Consider the following 19,017-nt stretch of genomic DNA (forward strand, 5'->3'; position numbering starts at 1 on the left):
TTATTAGTCTTTCACAAAACTGCTTTACACACCAGGGATCCACACTCAGATTTCAGAATGGCTATACCTTCCACCAAAGAATGTAGTGCATCTTCCGTGCATGAATGTAGTTTACTTTTTAGGTCAATGCCTACCTAGTGGGCACATTTCTATTGACTCCTGGCAATGCTGACTTTTGCTGTAAACAGTTAGAACTATCACTGGGTGGAGGTGGCTTTGTGTGGTTGGTGTCCTGTCACTGTCCAACAAGAAAGAGACAAATCCTTCAGTGACTGATCTCAGTTGAAAGCAGAATCAGTAATCTGCGAAGCGTTGGGCTCGCCAAGCAGAGCTCTCTGGCAAGACACCGTACTGACCAGTTAGAGAGAATGCCTTCCAGGTCACACCATTCACTCTGCACCCCCGACTATCTTTCTTCTTCTCGTCCAACTTCTTTTTCCATGATCATCCTGCAGTCTCTGCTGAAATTTAAGAAAGACTGAAAATCAAGGACACCTGTTGTAGTTGGAAACGACTGTGTTGTCTGTGTTATAGTGGCCATTGGGCCTGACAGCTGCACAAATGTAAGGCCAGTCAGGGTCCACTTCAATAGAAGTCTCTTCTCTCTTTGGAAGAAAAATGCCAATATAACCTCAGATCTTGGGCTGTTGCTATGGGTTTGTTTGTTTGAGTTTGCAGAATGTTTTCTGGTCTGGTTCTTTAGATACACACACACACACACACACACACACACACACAGATGGTTGGACTAGCAGTTAATTGAAAAAGCCGAAGTGGGGAATCATAAAAATGATATGTATATGTATTTAAATACTTTGTTTTATCTTAAAACATAGATTTCTGTTTATTTTCCAAAGTCTCATGTAGGGTCAAGGCTTGATCTGAGTGTGCACATACTGTTTAGAGTTGCATTCTTGCTTCTTTTGGGTGAACCCCACTTTCTGATGCACCACATACAATTTCCAGGCTGGGTTTCTGTAAAGTGGAATGAGAACTCCAAGAATCTTGTGGAAGATCTGAGAATAGATTCCATGCAGATTTTTATAATCTTTCCCCAAAGAGTTAACTTGCCCATACATAATTCCACTGCAATATCTTTAGTGACTTGTTTTTACTAAGTCTTTCCAAGCATTCTCCTTATTATTCACAGAAAAAACGGCTCTCATGTCACTGGCCTATATAATACGTAATAAAAAGGATATAATAAAAAACAACTAGTACAACTGGCATTGACTGGTTTGGGGACAAAGTCCAGCTGAACCTTGCACAGTGAGCATCCCCGCCAGAGGGAGCAGCAGGAGATGTGACTGGCAAAGAGCATAGCAGGGTCCAGTTTGCCACTGGGTGGGTTAGTCAACAGGTCCTTACTGAACTCCAGAGACAGTGAAGCGTAGGTCAGTTCGGGGAATGTCTGTTGTTTATTAGTCTCTTTTAGGGTTTTTCAATGCATTTTAAGCAGCATAACCCTTTCTTCAGATGAAATCCTACACAGAAAAACAGAATATCCAACAAGAGTGGAGGCGTTCTTGGGGAGTTGCCTTCACCCCTCTGTGTCCATTCTATTCCCCTGAGGTGACCCCTGAAAACCATCCAGAACACCCAGGGCTGTGTGAAGCGCGACATAAAAACCCCTGACAGAGTCCAATTCTTTCACAGTAAAACGAGAAACTCAGATCTAAAGACGTGACCAGAACTCAGTTTTTCTGGTTCCTGAGCTTAAACTTTTTCTGCTACATTTTCTGACTTTTATTTCCCGTGCAACTTGAGGCTGCCGCTCATGGGGCGTTTCTGCCATCTGATTCTCTCTGTGCGGCAGCTGGAGGCAGGAAGGAATGTAGTGGGACAGGCTCAGCACATCCCTTACTCTCTGTAGAGCTCTCCGAACGTCTTGCAGCTGGCATCTAACTCTGTGAATCAGTGTGTGGTGGTCCACGCATGACTTTCTTTCTGACCTTACTTCAAGACTGTTATTTTTCAATTCTTTGTGGGCTGAAGAGATATTTTCATTGCTAAATGCATGGTCCCATGCTTTTTAGCATGTGTTCAAATTGCTCCCAGGGGAGGTAACATCTGAGCTGGGCTTGGTCAGGAGAAGGGACAGGGGAGTGGAAGGGCATCCTAGGTACAGCGAGTATCAAATCCAAAGGCGTTGACCTGACTTGGGCCAGTGAGTGTTCCAAAAGCAGAAGGTGAGAGCAGGGGCCAGAATCGTGAAGGGTCCTGTCTCCATGCGAAGGAGTCTGGATTTTATCCTGAAAGCAATGGAAAGGTATTAAAGGATTACGAGCAAGATCACAACATGACCAGATTTATGAGTTAGATAGGTCACACTGTCAACGCTAGAGAATGGTGGTGGGAGGTGGGACTGAAAGCAGGGGGGCCAGATAGGAGGTGGCCCCAGTAATTCAGGGTTAAGGCGACAGAGACCTGAAGGCAGTGACAATTTGGATAGAGGGGAGGATATAGATCGCAAGGCATTAAGCATGCCTGTGGTTAGACAGAACACTTTCCAATGCAGGCTAGAAAGCTAGATTAAAGTGGTCAAACAATTTTCAGGGGTATGAAAGAGAGTGAGGATTTCAAACATGATCAAGCTTCAGATTCAACTTCAGAAATTATTCCAGCGCTTCTAGTTTTCCTATCAGGGCTGCCAGGTATAGCTGGACAGGCTGTACACTGCACAACTCCAGAAGATGTGACTGACATAGACTTCAACGTGTTTAAAGCCTCTTCAAGTTGCACAATGCTCCCATACTGTTCCCTATCGTTGTGCAAATGAAAATTTCCAGAGATAATCTATCCACACAGCTTCCTGAGAAATGTTATGGGAGGTACGTAAGCCCTAGTATAGAGAAGAGCTAAGGGTAAGGCCAGTTTACTAAGGGTCCCTTTCAGGACCTAACGCAAGGTGAACGAGTCCTTGCTGCACACAGTGCTGAAAGGAGAGGAGTGCAGATCACAGTGGGCTCCCAGGCAGCTGGGGAAGGACACAAGGAGGTTGTACAAAGCACTTGGCATCAGAACAGACCGAGGCAGAACCTCCACCAATGTAGCGCGATGCTGGAACGTAGAAACCAGCCCCACTAGGGACGGCCTGCCATGGTGCCCAACCCAAGGGCTCAGGGCATGGACTGCGGAGGAACTTGGAGGAGTCTTCACAATGGCGAGCCCCTCAGTAGCGTGCACCCACACACCAAGAGGTGTTTTCTTTCCAGTCTGTGTTTGGGAAAGGCTGAGATTCGTGCACCTTCCTTCGCTTCACTTTAGCCAATAAGGATGGTAAGTCTTCTAGCTTTGTTCACAATTCCTGCATGTGAAATACAGGAAGAAGCAAACGAATATGTGTAATTGGCCTTCATTTTACACAGTTCATACATTTCCAAGAAGTTGTGGGTGTACTACAAACAAATCCAATCACAACACAAATTGGAAGCCTCTACGAGATGAAGATTGCAAATTAAAGTGTCACACGCTGTGTAGATCAGAAGATCAGCGCTTAACAGTGCCTGGCACATAGTAGAGGCTCCATGAACGTTCACTGAATTCACAAATAAATGAGTTATGTTAACTAAGCGCTTCTATACGAATTATCTCATTTGATCCCAACAAGTCTGTGAAGTAGGTGTTGTTATCTTTGCTGTATAGAAGAGTAAACAGAAGCTCAAAAAGGTTAACTGACTTGAGTGTTCAAAGTTGCGCAGCTAATAAATGGTGTAGCTGGGACGTTACTTAAGATCTTTTTATTCTTTCCACCACTTGACAGCTGTTTGTAAAAGCTTTAGTCTGCATAATTCCGATTTAAAGGAACCTACTGAGGAATCTTCTCGTAAAAAAGAAAACCATTGCTTAATATATATTTTGTAAGTCATTTTTTGAGTCTTATTTTGGATTCTCCTAGAGTGGGGCTCTCATCTTGTAAATGCGTAAATCCCTAATTTACACTCATTTTGAGGATGGAGTAACTGAAGCTCATAAAAGATACACAAATGGCTGGTAGCCACAAAAAGAGAAAAAGAAGGAAAGCAGAATTCAAAAAAAGAAAAAGCATCTTTACCTTCCCCTCTTTTGTCCTATTAGAATCTATTTCTCTCATATTTCGCTAGCATTATATAATGTTTTATTTCTTTCTTTTCGTCTGACTCAAGACTGAAAGATTTGTTTTCCAAAAGTGGGATCCTAATTTGTGGGGTTGACTTGATAAACTAATGAAGTAGAAATTGATCTGTAAAGGAATGAAACCCTCCCTCCAAGATCGCAGGTATTGACAGCCATAGATGGAGCGAGTCCTGAGTCACGGGGCTCCGAGCGTTCTCCTAGGTCACGACTGAAGTAGTTGGGCCCAGTGGTGAAGGAAGCTGGTCTCAGAAAGAGTCCCCCTTCAGATGTTCCACAGAGAGTGAGCTCTGCCCCTGTGCGGTTATTCAGATCTCTGTCTTTCCCACCCGCACAGGAGCCTGGTGGGCCCACGTCAGCTCAGATCTCCACATGCTGCCCTGGCGGGCCCCTGGCTCCTACTGGAGATTATGTTCTTGGCTCCTGTCCTAAACTATTGTTGAACTTTGCACACTTGGTGTGCTTTCTCTCCTGTTCTTTTTTTAGGTGAGGGTGAACAGCAGCCAGAGGATCAGGTGCTGGCTACAGAACAGAGATGTGTAGCGTCCATCAGGATCAAAGGTGCACATTAACCAAAACTAGGGACGGCAGCGTCAGCATCAGGGGCTTTCAGACAATGAAACAGAACATGCTCTTGTAGTCTTATCAGCAGACAGTGCTCAGGAGGATTTGTCTAAAGCCGTGAATTGTCTTAATTTGATCCACCCGTCCTTATTTGCCTGGTGGAAGTGTCGCATCACGGACACAGGGCAGTGTACCTCAGCAGCAGGGCCTAAGGTGGTATTTTCAAGAATTTCCGAGCCCTCAACCTTGTCTATTGTTGAACTTCAATTCATTCAACCCTCCCTCATGCAGAACACTTTTCCTCAAGTTAAGTTATCTAAAGCACTGAGCAGAAACTGATTGAACGTCAAATTTTAAAATAAAAAGGGAATTGGCTCAGTCATTTCAGTTGATAAAAGAGGGTCTAATAAGATATACATACTTACACACGTGCACAAAATTGTGATGGAGGTGACAATGCATTTCCCAGCAGGCGAAGTGCAGATTCACACGGTGTTTACTGAAGTGCACTATATTTAGAAAAGGCAAGTCTGATGGGGCCTGGCTTGGAGAGAGCTGTTTGATCCTCCATGTCATCGCTCCGTGGTGGAGAGGACCTTGCCAAGCTCGGGGTAGAGAGAAATCACCCTCAGGGCTTCCATTACAGGAGCCTTCGCTCTCATGTCCAAACACAGCCTTGCTGCTTCAGGAAGGTTTGCATGAAAGAGCTAGATTTTCGTTTGATTCTGCAAATGGACTCTCTGAGCGAGCCTGGCAGCAAGGAAGAGAACAAGAAGGAAAACGATTCTTAAGCAGTTCTGGCCAGTTTCCAAACGCTTCAAGCTGACAGCACAACTGCTTGAAACTGCTTCTTTAGGGCTGAAGACGTGCTTAACTCTTAAGGCCAGAAACTTGGGAACTAACAAGTGATCACCTGAAATTCCGATTTTTTCCTGGTAAAAAACAAAAGCAAAACCAAAAAAACTAAGCTGTTATGCTTGAACTATTTGCATTTAAAAATTTTTAAATAGCAGAAATGGTGGGCCCTCTCCTTTACTTAAAAAAAATTAAAAATCATAAGGATGCATGACTTCTTTAAGAAAGAATCATTTTGCATCTATTGTTATTATATGATTAAATGATAACTGTTTAAGACAAAAAGATATTTCTCTTTAAACTGAAATTAATTGAGCTGGATCTAAAATAATCGTTACTTATTTATTTGCTGAGCATTTACCATGGGCAGGCATTAATCTTGGTTTAGTTACAAAGATAAAAACCAATAAAATATAGTCATTGTTCTCAGGGGGCTCACAATCTAGCAGTGGAAGTACAAATTCACAACTATGTGAAGACACGTATTCTAATTTTCATACAGTGTGACGAGTATTATATAAAAGGTATGGGCAAGTTGTTGTGGAAACAAGAAGAAGGAGCAACGAATTCGGCCTGGGGTGGGGCAGGGGTTTGTAGGGCTTCATGTGGATATTAACATTTAAGCTGGGCTTTCAAGAGATGCTATCCAACAAGATTTAGGAGTAAGGCCGGGACTAAATGGGGACATAGTGAGCCATACTCACTAACAGGGAGGCCAGCTCTGTTCAGATGAGGTGACTCGGCCAGAACCAGGATTACTCAGCTGCTACCACCTGGTGTAAACCCCGTAAGCTCTCACCTCAATGCAAGGCCAGGCTCCTAACTGGTCTTCCTGCTTCCCCTCTCCCTTCTATAGAAGTCTTCTCTCCACAGAGCGTCAAGACCCATTTCTTCAACATGTAATTCATTTATTTCTTTAACACATATTACAGAGCACCTGCTTCATGTCAGGCCGTCAGAACATGTGAGTAAACAAACTCCTGCCTTTGTGGCACTTATTTCTAGCAGTGGAGACAGTCACACACTGAAAAACATAACAGATAAGTATACATAAGTAAATTTTATCATATATTGGCAAGCAGTAAATTCTATTTAAAAATTTGAGCAATGAAAGGACATCAGGAGGAGTGGAGTTGGGAGTAGGTTGACATTTTAAATAGATTGGCCGGGGGATACCTCATTGAGAAATTGACATTTGAGCAAAAACTTAAAGAAGGGGAGGGAGTTAGCCATGTGAACAGTTGAGGAAGAGTGTTACAGGCAGAAGGAACAGCCAATGTGAACAGCAAAAGTGCAAGAGTACCTTGTGTTTTCAAAAACAGCAAAGAGGCCATTATGACTGGAGCAGAGAGTAAGGGAGAGAGAAGTAAGGACAAGTCAGAGAAGTCACGCGAGGTCACCTCAGGAAGACTCTGTTGGGTAGTATAAAGGAATCTGGCTTTTCTCTCTGGGAAATGGGTTTTGAGCAGAGGAATGATTCCCTCTGACTTTTACTTCAAAAAGACCCAATCTGGCTGCTGTGTTGTGGTGATAGGCTGTGGGGGAAGATGTTGAAACAAGACAAATGTTTGGGAAACGGCTGCAGTAATACCAGAGAAAGAAGATAGAGGCTGAGAGCAGAGCAATGAGTGGAGGTTGGTGAGAAGAGATGGAGTTCTGGATATATTTTGAGTGCAGAGCTGACAGGATTTGCTGATGGATCAGCGGTGAGGTGAGAGAATGAGAGGATTCAAAGAAGACACCAAAGATTTTGGCCTGAGCATCTGGGAGGATGGAGTTTCCATCAGCTGAAATGGGAAAGGCTGCAAGTGAAACAGATTTGGGGATAAGATAACAAATTCAACTGTGGACATATGAAGTTTGAGATGTCTGGTAGACCCCCCAGCAGAGGCACGAACCTGCTGTTCACGAGAGAGTTTGGGATGGAGGTAGAAATCATTGATGCATAAATTGTACTGAAAGTACTGAATTGTGCTAGGTGAAATCACAAAGTGAATATGTAGATATAGAGAAGAAAAGAAGACCATGTACAAAGGAGAAAAGGAACAAGCACCAAAGACTTGGGGAAAGAGCTATCAATGAGGTAGAAGGATCACCAGGCAATGTAGTGTTTGGAAGCCAGACAAAGAAAGTTATGACAAAGAAGAAAGAATGGTCAACTGCGTCCAATACTACTGAAAAAAAAGTATAGAACTTTTTATTCAATGTGAAGAGTGTTGTTAAATTCAAGGACTCACTGGTAACTCTTACGAGAGCAGTTTTGATGGAGTGGTGAGGCAAAACTTGATTGGAGTAAATCTTTTCCAGTCTCTGTTTCAGAACCGTATTCCCCTCCCATTCCTCTTTCTGCCCTGCCTCTCACCCTCCTGGGTGTTTGCCTTGCTGTTTTCTCATCTCTCTCTTCATGTCTGGTTTAGATTTGTTGTTTGACCCCATTTCCATGATTATAATTTTGACTCCTTTAAAAAATAACTGTGTATTCTGGTTACATTGCCTCCAGACACCTCAAATATAAACCCCTCCCAGCTCTCTCTGACCCTGACCCTTTCTACTCTGACATTATCCTCATGGCTTATTGCTACTGGATTTGTTCTGGCTTTAGAGGGGACCAGATACAAGTGTCAAAGAGCTTAACTTAGATCGGGTTGTTGGCAAAGCTTTCCTGGTGCACAGATCCTACCGATTTTCTTTCTTTCCTTCAACCAAGTCTGTTTCACTTTTCCTGAGGCAGACTCACCAACCTGGACGGAACAGTGGGCTCGACCCTTGAGGCTGGGACCCTCCAGGTCTTAAGCTGGCTACAAGGTCTAGTTTCTCTCAGCGACCATGTGGCTTCCATGGAGAGTTCTATCTCCCTAGTAGCCTGTCTTCCTCTGAATTCCTTTGAAGCTAGTTTGGAACTTTCTCTTTCAAAGATCATCCTGTATAGGAACTTCTACTAAATTCTTGTCACCAAGAGCAGCTCTAATACCTATCTTATTTGCATCACTAATGCCAGACCATGCTGAATGCTAGAGGCAGGACAGATGAAAAGAAGGTCAGCAGGATTCCTAACAGATGTTCATCATCCAGAGAAACATGATAAGAGTATTCTTCTTATGTTGTATTCTTATGTTGGCCCTTATGTTTGTTATGGCCCCATTCAACACCACGATTCGGCCAAGATGATTTCAGTGGTGGTAGATCCCAGGATCTAAATTTTCTTGAAAAATAAAGGTATGATGGGGTAAGAATGGAAAGGTATTGAATAATGACTGCTAAAGGATACTATCCAGAGAGAAAATTCAAATTAATTCCCTTTGTCCATATTCTTTAGTCCAAGTATTTTATGAACACTTCCTGAAAATGAACAGAATAATACCTTAGAATGGCCATGGTGATTAGGTGAAGCATCCTAACAGAAACTGTGAGTAAAATTCACCATTTACTTAAGTTAACAATGATGGAAAATTTTGGAAGGTGTCTGTGGTAGCCAGTCTCGAAGATGGCCCCCATTGATCTCTCCCTTCTAGTATTCACACTCTTGTATAGTCTCCGCCCACATTGTGATCATTGGAATGAAGCAGAAGTGATGGTATGTGACTTCCAAAGCTAGGTTGTAAAAGGCACTCTGGCTTCCGTCTTATTCTTTCTCTCTTGGATCACTCACTCTGGGGAAGCCATATGCCATGTTCGGAAGATACTCAAGCAGCCCTTTGGAGAGACCCACACGGTCAGAAACTGAGGCCTCCTACCAACTTCCGGTAAGGAACTGAATTCTCTTGCCAATGTCTAAGTAAGCCATTTTGGAAGGGGATTCTCCAGCACCAGCTAAAGCTTCATATATCATCAGCCCCCTGCAACATCTTCACTGCAACCTCATGGGAGATCTGGAGCCAGAACCCTTCACCTAAGCAGCTTCTACATTTCTGAACCACACAGACTGTGTGAGACAATAATCATTTGTTGTTTTAAGCCACTAAGTTGTGGCATAATATGCTATGCAGCAATTGATAACAAATATCGTGTCATACAGAACTTTTTGAGGACATTACCTCCCTGAAATCCTAGAGTACTAATAAAATCATCAACTGTATTTATCTGGTCTCTCTATGCACAGTTTAATTTCCATTTTAAGATGTTTTCGGAGTTCTGGACATTTTACACCTTTTCCTTGATATTTACCAAATTTTAGCAATATCGTTTAGTGATTCAGAAGTTGGGCTTTGGGGTTAACAGGTTTCAGAGATACATATATTATATTATAATAATTATTTAATTTAATTTTGAAATATACCTATTTTTCTAGCTTCTTCACTCCCTTTTCGATAGCCCACAATAAAGCAAGAATGTTGCAGGTATTCCCATGATGGGAGCATACACCACTGAGTCATTTAAGGCACAATTTTAGCATTAAATCTAATTTTGATGATGATTTCTATTCCTATTGATTGTTTTTTTTTTTTTATGTAGGTGACCTTTTATTAAATAGATAATGAAAAGGCATTAATTGTTCAACTATTCAACTCTTCATAGGGACGTATAACTATAGCTTTGGCCAAGAATCTGAAAACTTTGTGGGGTTAGTTAAACCTCTGCAGTAGGATTAGTTTTAAAAGTTATATGAAGTTCTCTTTCCTTAAAGATTGGGCTGAATTTCAATCTTATGGTTAAACGTGATTTTGGCTATCCTTTCCCCACGGGATTTGACAAATGAGGAAAAAAGACCTACTTGTATAGAGTAGACTTACTGATAGCAACAAGTACCTGCTACCTTGGTGCCTCTCTCGTTGTCAGTTTTATCAGCGCTACAGTAAGTAGGTTGAACTAAATGACCTATATAGTCATCTTCTTCCAGACGTCTACTCATTCTCCAACAGGGAAATCACAAGCCCATTTCTCTTCCCCCAAAGGCTATAAAAGATGAAAGACTTAGCTGAATCTTTATTTCTAAGTGAATATCTAGTATTAACAGTGAACTCTACCTGCCTTTTATATAACTTTGGAATATCTTGGGTCAGTAAGTTATGAAAACTTCACTATATGGTTCCCAAAAGATCTAAACTCATTCTCAGGACACCTGTTGTCATGAGACCAGCAACAGAAGCAACAGCAACAGTAACAGAGGACTCCCTGTGTGCCGCGCAGCATTTCAAGCTCTTTCACGGCTTTCACCTCCTTTAATCCTCACCCTGACCCTATTAGCTATTGTTATCCCAGTTGACAGAGTTGCCTGGTATCTCATGAAGAGTGTCCTACGTTCTCCACTCACCAGACATAGGGAAGAGCATTCTTCCTCTCTCCATGGAGTCATCAGCATGGTCTTCCTCATGCCAGTAACAGCGTGAGCTGAACTTTAAAAAGAGCAGCTCTGCAAAGTGAGAACTCAGTAAGACACGTCCATTTACAGAAAAAGGGTGAATGTTTGGTATTGAAGTCCATTCTGAGACTCTAACACTTTGCTTAGAAGTTGCAAAATCTCGTTCTCCCACCCACCCTCCACTCCCGCTACACGCGCAAATACCCCCATCCACGAAGCACTCACTTCAGCCATTTCAAATAATTTAAATTTGATTGCGCAACAATATTAGAAATGGAATATATTTTACGTTTAATGGCTTTTAGAAAAACTCAAGTACAACACCAAAAGTCAATCAGGTGAGTGAATCATTTTATAGAAGACAGGCAGCAACTAACAGATAGAAATTTGAAAAGTTCAGGGCTCCAGCTGGGAAAGAAACCCTGCCTGCCTTCCAGATAATCAGATGGGGCAGTGGTGCCCAGAAATGGATTTCTTGTGACTATTTGATTTGTCTAACTAAGGTCCTTGACATTTATGAAAGTTTTCCCATGGAAACAATATTTAAGGTATACAACTGGTTCCAAATGGGATTGTTTCAAGCATAGAACAAGAAGGTAGCCTTCAAGATAGAGCTCAGAGGCCAAAAGGTATCTCTACCCTCTGAAGTAGAGGGCCTTTCTGAACTCAAGTACATTTGGTTTATGCAAATTCAACCCCTCTGTTTGCGGGGGCCAGAGGCTGGGACATAAACTGTTATAAAACGTTGTTTTGCATATATATCCTTTATTACATGCTGAATAAACACATACACTTATATATTATATATTGTACATACTGTTGCACATTCACATATTTTATTATTCAAGGTTGTATACTCAAAGCCCTGCAATAAGACTTTAAGGACAATTTAAGGGATTCCCACGGGTAATTTTGACCTTACTTTCCTTTTACCTTGAGCAGAGTCTTAGGAGCTCAACCAGCCTGTGACTCCAAGGTAAATAAGAACAAGCCTTCAGTGAGCCAGAAGGCCCCTGGAGTGGCTGTCTCCTAGTCCCCAGGACAAATCCAGATCTGATTGTTATTAAGATGGGTCTCTCTGTGTCTCGAATTCACCAGGAGTAGAGAAGGAAATGAAGTCACCGTGACTCCGGAGTGTTTTGACCAGTCTGTTAGGTGTTATCCAGAGTTGGTCAGAGGTTTCTTTAGTCACGTTAGGGCCATTGGGAGAAAACTCAAGTAAGAAGACTTTTCAAAACCAAGAGGACATATTCCCAACCAGTGAGAGAGTGCCTCAGGAGCTGTCATGTTAAGAGTGTGCTGTGTTGAGCTGGAAAAGGCTTTCCTGCCCACGAGTTTGCTTCTCCAGCTGCTGAGGGCGCACAGAGAGCACAGTTCATCAGAGCTGGCCAGAAAGATCCTCTGTACTGTCATCTATTCTTAGAAGCTGTGTGCGTGGTAACTACACAGAGACCAACCCGAGTCTAATGGAAGGGAGTATATGTTTACAGGGACGAAAATAGTAGCACATTAAAGGCAAGCAGGTGCTTGACTGGAGAATGTAAAACCGTCTTTTCAAAAGAGGCTCTGGAAGTTTTTATTTAAATGTTTTCAGCAAAATAAACTGTTACTAGGAAAACATGTTGTTATAAATATAAGAAGGGTCTGCAGGCCTGAAAAGCATCTGGCTGGTTCCTCCTTCCTCCATAATCCCACTAAGCCTAGATGCTCAGCAGGGAAGGTCAGATCTCCTTGCGCCCCCATCGCCCGTGGCTGCTGGCAGAGAACCGTCAGCTTTCCGAGCTGAAAGTAAATGCTCTTTCTTGATTAATGACCCCCGACCTTTCAAAGACTGTGTATGCAGAAACGTCTTTGACATTTGCAGGATATAACGGGCGATCTACAGACAGCACAGGATTTGTTGGAGGCAGTGCCTGGTGTAAGGAGGCGCAGTGGCATGCCTGAGAGAGGCCCGTTCCGAATGCCCTCCTCAACTGCTGAGTTGAATTATAAAGAAAAGTCATTATTTCAGGATTTATTCATTCTGAATTTGTATTATTTGATAACAATGTATTTGGAAGTTTATCTTTCCTCTATTTTAAAAAGTTTTTTACTAAGCAAATTTATAAGGTAAACAAGATAACAAGGGAATTATTTGCTAACTTTTAAGTATCAAGTGTTTCTAAGGACTTTGGATGCAACCATTTATAAGCAATGTGTTAATAATACCCATAGATCATAAAGCTTTGATGCCTTAGTTGGAAATCATTTTTAGCTATTTATTTAAGGAGAATTCTCCCTAAATAATTTTGCTAGCTTCTCTCTAGTTATCCAAAGGTAATAATTATTGATTGACTAATTCAATAATGCAGGCAAAAGAGCATTTACTGAGTCCTTACCCCTCATTCAATAGTCAACAAAGATTTGTTGTGTGCCTACTATGTGGCAGGCCCCTTTTTAGGCACTGGGGACAATATCAGAGAACAAAAGAAAGAAGAAAAAAGAGGAAAGAAAATCTCTGCCTTTGTGGAGCTTTTATTTTCTTAGGTGTTGGGATTAAAGCAATGAACATGACCTGCCTTCAGAGAGTTTACGTTCTGGCGGGAAAGATGGGCAACAGATCAGGACAGCAACTTTCTACATGCAACTGGATCGGTGTGGGATGGAATATCCGGGGTGATGGTCATTCTGAGGTCCCCTTTAGAAGGAGTGGTAAGGGCAGATCTCTTAGCGATGTGAAGATTAAGCTGAAACAGAAAGGATAGAAAGAAGCCAGGTATTTAAGAGCCAGGGGAAGGGAGGAAGAGTTTCTCAGACAGATTGAGAACCCAAAGCAGGGAAGTTTGCTGCTGGAGCGATGCAGACAGAGCTGCTGTGACTGGCGTTTCCTGTGAGCAGCCCTGGAGACAGGTGAGCTGGGTCACACATGGTCTGGACTTTATCTCAAGAGCAAAGGAAAGAGTTTTAAGAGAGGGAGTGGCAGCACTGATTTACATCTGTAAAAAGTCATTCTGTCAACGGGAGAAGGATTGCAGAGGGCCAAAGAGGGACTAGGAAGAGCAGTTTGCAGGCCACATAGGAATGGTGAGTGCTCGGACCACGGGGGCAACTCTGCAGATGGAGAGTAGGGATGGCTTTGGGATATATTTTGGAGGTTGATTTGAGATGACTTATTAAAGGGTGGGATGGGCATGAGCAGAGTAAAAGGGAAGGACCAGGTCTCAATTGTTGGAAGTGCTACTGATTGAGATGGAAAAGACTGGGGTAGAAACCAGGCTGGCCAGGGAAAGGGAAGGGTGCTGTGAACAACCACGAGCTCCCTGCTCACATGTTGCAACCGTGATGCCTATTGGACACCCGCATGAAAAGCTCAAGCAGCCTGTGGGATAAATAAGTCTGGCCTTGGAGGCGATGTCCAGGCTGAAGGCAGAATGGTGGCAGCTGTCAGCCAAGGTTTAACAAGATGGGCCAGAATGAGATCACCTGAGGGAAGACTATGGATGCTAAGGGAACAGTTAGTCGACACATTTTTATTGTGGACTCATTTTGTGCAAGGCATACGCCTAGTTTTTGTGGGCAAACAAATGTGTAAGACAAAGCCCTTATCCTCAAGAAACTTACGTTATGGACGTGAGAAAAAAAAAAGCACATTAAGGTGAAAGAAAATGTCAAAAGAATGGACAGACAATTTATTAGTCCAAAGAGGAATTACTATGGGCCTTGAGAATAAGAGTCACTTTGTGATGATGATGGTAGTCTAAGGACCATAGATGGGAGCAGGGGCTGGACGGGGATTCAGGGAGTGTGAAACTTCAGAACTGGATGGTTTGTAAATATGTATTTTTTTTTGAAAGAGAATTGTCAAGTAATCAAAGGAGTTTGTGAATCAAAAAAGAGAGACCAATTTGCTCTTGGTCTTAAAAAGATTGGTTAAATTATAGAAGGTACAGAGAAGGAGGAAGGCTATTTCAGGAAGTGGAAACAGTCCAAAAGAAGCATTCTGAGAGCAAAAAAATGCAAGGCAGCCTTGGAAATGGTTGGGATTTATGTAGAGCAGAGGAGAAACGGAAGCTGGGAAATAGGTGGGGACTGAAATGAGGACAATCTTCAATGAAAACTAAGGAGATTGGACTTTCTCCTACAGACTGTGGCGAATCATTGGATTCAGTTCAACTTAAAAATATTGAGCATCTGATACTTGTAAAGCAATGGGTAGTGTTCTGATTGGGGGGGTAGGGATGAAAAATCCTCCTGGAGGGTGAGAAGGGTTAAAATTTCTGCACAGCATAGCATAGTTGCAGTAATTAACATTTATTTAGTGTCCACTAAGGGCCAGCCCAGGACTAAGTGCTTAAAAGGGACTATCTAATTTAATGCTCACAATCCTACCGAGATGGACCTATCTGGGTAAAGGGAAGTTAAGTTACTTCTCCTTAGCTACACAGCTAGGGAAGGTAGAGTCCAACCCAGGCAGTGTAACTCCAGTGCCCAAGCTCTGGAACATGGGGTTGGCTGGCCCACATTATCCGGGTCACTGCTGCAGCCAGAGATGGCCATGAGCCCACGCTTCTCATGGGGTGCTGACGCCTCTGGAGACAGCTTGGAGTTTGCCAAGCGGTAGGTGAAGTGATAAAATAAATATTGCATGTACTTTTATAAACTACCAGCTTTATTTCAAGATTTGAAAAAAAATATGAAAATAGATATGGGTATATTATGATTGTAAGAATCACATGAATTTTTAATGAATGTGTTGTATAACATATGTGTAGCGCAGCAAACAGGCACAAGCATACAGCTCGACACTCTTTCACAGACCTCACACGCCCACAGAAACACCTCCGGGCGCAGAAGCCCTCCTGAGACCCCACTGCCGCTTCTCTGACGCGAGCACCAGAGGGCCACTATCCTGACTCCAACCCCAGCGATGACTTTGTCTTGTTTTAGATTTTTGTATAAATAGAATCATATAGTGTCTTCTCTTTGCAGCTGTTTTCTTTTTCCTAACATTATGTTTGTGAGACTCATCTATACCTTTGCATGTGGTAATAGTTTTGATTACTTAATTCACCTTAGGTTTTAAGTAAAACATAGTGCCACAGTGAAATTATTTGCTTTCTTTAGGGAACACCCTCCAATCTTTTGAGAATGCAATTTAGTCTCCTTTTCCCTTTGGTCACTTTGATGACAAAGTTTGAGCAATGCAGGAACAAGCACTGAGTTTGGGGTCAGAAGAAATGGATTATGCTTGCCCTCCTCTACTCATAGCTGTGTGACCTTGGGCAAGTCACCTAACTTCTCTGAGCTTCATTTCCTACCTTGATAAAATGAAGAAGTAAAGCTAAAAGCTCTCTTTGGGCTACCTCAGTATAAGTTGTCTTTGCTCTAATTCTAAGCTTAATGGGCTTAATTTAAGGAAAGTTTATAAAGGAGAAGAAATTATTTCAATATAAAATTATGTTTTTCTATTATAAGAGAAAAACATGTTTGCTGTAATAATGCAAACAATGCTAAGCTGCATAAAGGAAAATTTAATAATAATTGTTCAATCTTACCTTCCCACATATACAAAAACAATGTTAATCTGGTGTTTATGCTTCTCTGTATTTTCTATGTTGATACAACTCTAAGTTCACTTAATGAGTTTTATTCTTGTTGTTGTTGTTGAAACGGAATCATACTAAAACATTTCATTGTGTAATCTTCTTTTCATGTAAATCCTTTCAAGATTGGAACATATACTCCTGTTCATTTAACAGAATTAACGTGGACACAATGTGCCATAGCGTGTGTGCTACAGTCAATCAGCTGTTGGTCTGTGGATTGAAATTGGGGGGTTTCGAAGTGTTGCTATCACAACGAGCTGCAGTGAACATCCCTGCACGCATGTTCTTAAACCCTAACGTTCTTATCTGTGACAGACAGAAACTGTCAGATGGTTTTCTAGAAGGTTGCTTTAATTTGCATGATAGTACTTGAGTTTTGAGCAGATCTGAACGTGAGATTTCAAGCAAGTAAAGAAAGGAGATCTTAAGCAATTTCATAATTATTCCAAATATGCATAGAAAACAGAAAGTTGAAAAATAAAATATTAAGTATACTTATAAAGGCTTACGTTTGAAACTGCTGAATCTGAAATCAGATACGTGAGGAGAAGAAATATTTTTCAAAGCAAAACAAAACAGAAACATGATTTTAGCCCCCGGAATGGAATATCAAGAATTAAAAGGCAAAAAAAATTCCTCTCTAAAATCACAGAAATAGGTCATTCATGCAACTCTGTAGACAGGCAGCTGAGCTGACTGGTTATTTAAATTTGGTTCAACAGCAACCTGGAAAAACTGACAGTAACTCGTTCAAGCCCAGTGAGCCCGTTTTCCGGAGCTGCCTCTCTGAGCAGGGAGCTGCAAGCCAGCCCCTCCCAGGCCCCTGCTGCCCGCTGGCTAGGGAGCAGACCCCATCTTCGTGAGAAGGACAGACATTCAGAGCTAGGCTATTCAAAGTCGTCAGGATGACACGGAGGAAGAGTTACTTGTCCTGTCAATGTTTCATTTTGAGGCTGCTCTGAAAGGGAGGAGATTCTTTTATCCAGTAAGACCTGAACCATCAAAACCTCCACAACTCCCTCAGGAGAAAACCACATGGAAACTGTTGCCTATTGTCCAGAACAAGTCAGGGGCCACGAGGAAGCAGGGGAATGGGCGAGGGGACGGGGAGGGCAAAACGTCTACGAGAGCAGAGGCGGAGGGAGGGAGACAGAGACGAGTGACTCCTTGCTACACATCCTGACTCCTGACTCAGGGGAAAAGTAAAGAGCCTTTTGCATCACCTCTGCCCTCTGTGTGCAGGCCTGAGTGTCCATTAAACTTGCATTTCTGGTGGTGAACTGGTCCTTCCTGTCCTTCCCAGTTTTGAGGACGTAGCTAAGGGTTGCATCTGCGATGGGCATGGCACGCCTCTGCACTAACGTGCTCTTCTTTGCAGAGGGGAACAGTGTTACTTATTCATCCTCGTGGTACATGCTGTTTTCTATTCACAGGCACACTTTCTCACTAATCCCGCCACTCTGTTTCCTTGGACTCCGTGGTGACCAGCTGGTCCTGTGTGCAGGCAGCTGGTCGAGGCTGTGGAACAGCTAGTTGGCCAGCAGTGGAAACAAGCTCGTGACCTCCACCTCCTGAACTGAATGCTCCATCATCAGCTGAGCACGGGCTTGGGTACCTCAGAGCTGGGCAGTCAGCGCTCCAGCACTTACTGATTGTGAAAAATCAGGCAGGCTGCATGTCTTCACTCAAACTCAATTTTTCATCCATGAACTGGGAATAATAATTGCTCTCTCATGGTGATTTTGAGAGGATTAAATGAACTGAAATATGTAAAGCATATGCCTCAGTAACTAAATAAATGGACACTCTTTGGCACCCCCAGCAAAAAAAAAGCCAATATGACGCCCTTCCTTCAGATATAATTCTCACGTTTTCTGACCTGGGCCAGGAGGAGAAACAGCTGGCCACACTCTGAGTGTTGAGCAGCAGCAGCAGAAAAGCCTCCTTAAAATCAGTGTGTGCAAATAGGCGTGCAGGTGTTTATGGAAAACCTTGTACAAAATTTAAAGTAATCAGAGAATATCTCCCTTCTATCGCACCCCAGAGAATCCTGAGAACGTCTGTGCTTGGTAAAGCCTAAGTCTGACTCCTGGTTTGAGTCAAAGTTTCAACCTAGCTCTCCATTTCTCGTCTAGCAGTCTACACCGGATAAACTGTTCTTCCTTTTAAGTGATAGATCGCTCTATCCCATTACGTCCCTGTCAGAAACCTGGAGCATGCCCATATGCTTTCGCCGGGTGGTGGATGCTCTGGCCTTCATCTCAATTCCTCTAATCATGTTGAAGTTTCCCATCCTAGGATACATCTCACAAGACTTTCAGGGAATCTAAGAACTTTCTCTGCAGAGATAAAAATAAGGACACTGAGTCATTTCCTGTGTGGTTCTCTGAGTTCCCATATAAAGTTATCTACCGAGAACACCTTGCCTGGTCTAGCAAGTGGGCCTGCTTAATGTGGGTTAATGCTGGGGCCATTACTCACCATTAATTCTCAAGAGCTGAGATCAGGGAGGCAATCACTGAGTTCATCTGTAAAAAAAAATGATTGTAGTCATATTAAGGAATAAAAGGCTCTATGCGTACCAAATGACTGCAGATTACT

General features: G+C 42.6%; 1 long non-coding RNA gene across 9 annotated transcripts in view; it reads right to left on the bottom strand.

The window, feature by feature from the left end:
• Positions 1–774: 774 nt before the first annotated feature.
• The window catches only part of LOC102148114 (uncharacterized), a 28,396-nt gene continuing 10,153 nt past the window's right edge, over positions 775–19,017 (bottom strand). For 4 of the 9 annotated variants that reach the window (XR_002806931.2, XR_001380465.3, XR_001380466.3 and 1 more), the window contains 4 exons: positions 18,898–18,944; positions 6,332–6,556; positions 5,103–5,427; positions 775–2,252 (listed from right to left, as the gene is read on the bottom strand). This is a non-coding gene — a long non-coding RNA (uncharacterized lncRNA). Of the gene's footprint in view, positions 2,253–3,028; positions 3,308–5,102; positions 5,610–6,331; positions 6,557–18,897; positions 18,945–19,017 lie in introns of all 9 variants that reach the window. The other 5 variants (XR_011437032.1, XR_011437031.1, XR_011437029.1 and 2 more) reach the window with 3 other exon arrangements.

The sequence above is a fragment of the Equus caballus genome, chromosome 3, assembly GCF_041296265.1.
Source record: "Equus caballus isolate H_3958 breed thoroughbred chromosome 3, TB-T2T, whole genome shotgun sequence".
NCBI lineage: Eukaryota > Metazoa > Chordata > Mammalia > Perissodactyla > Equidae > Equus > Equus caballus.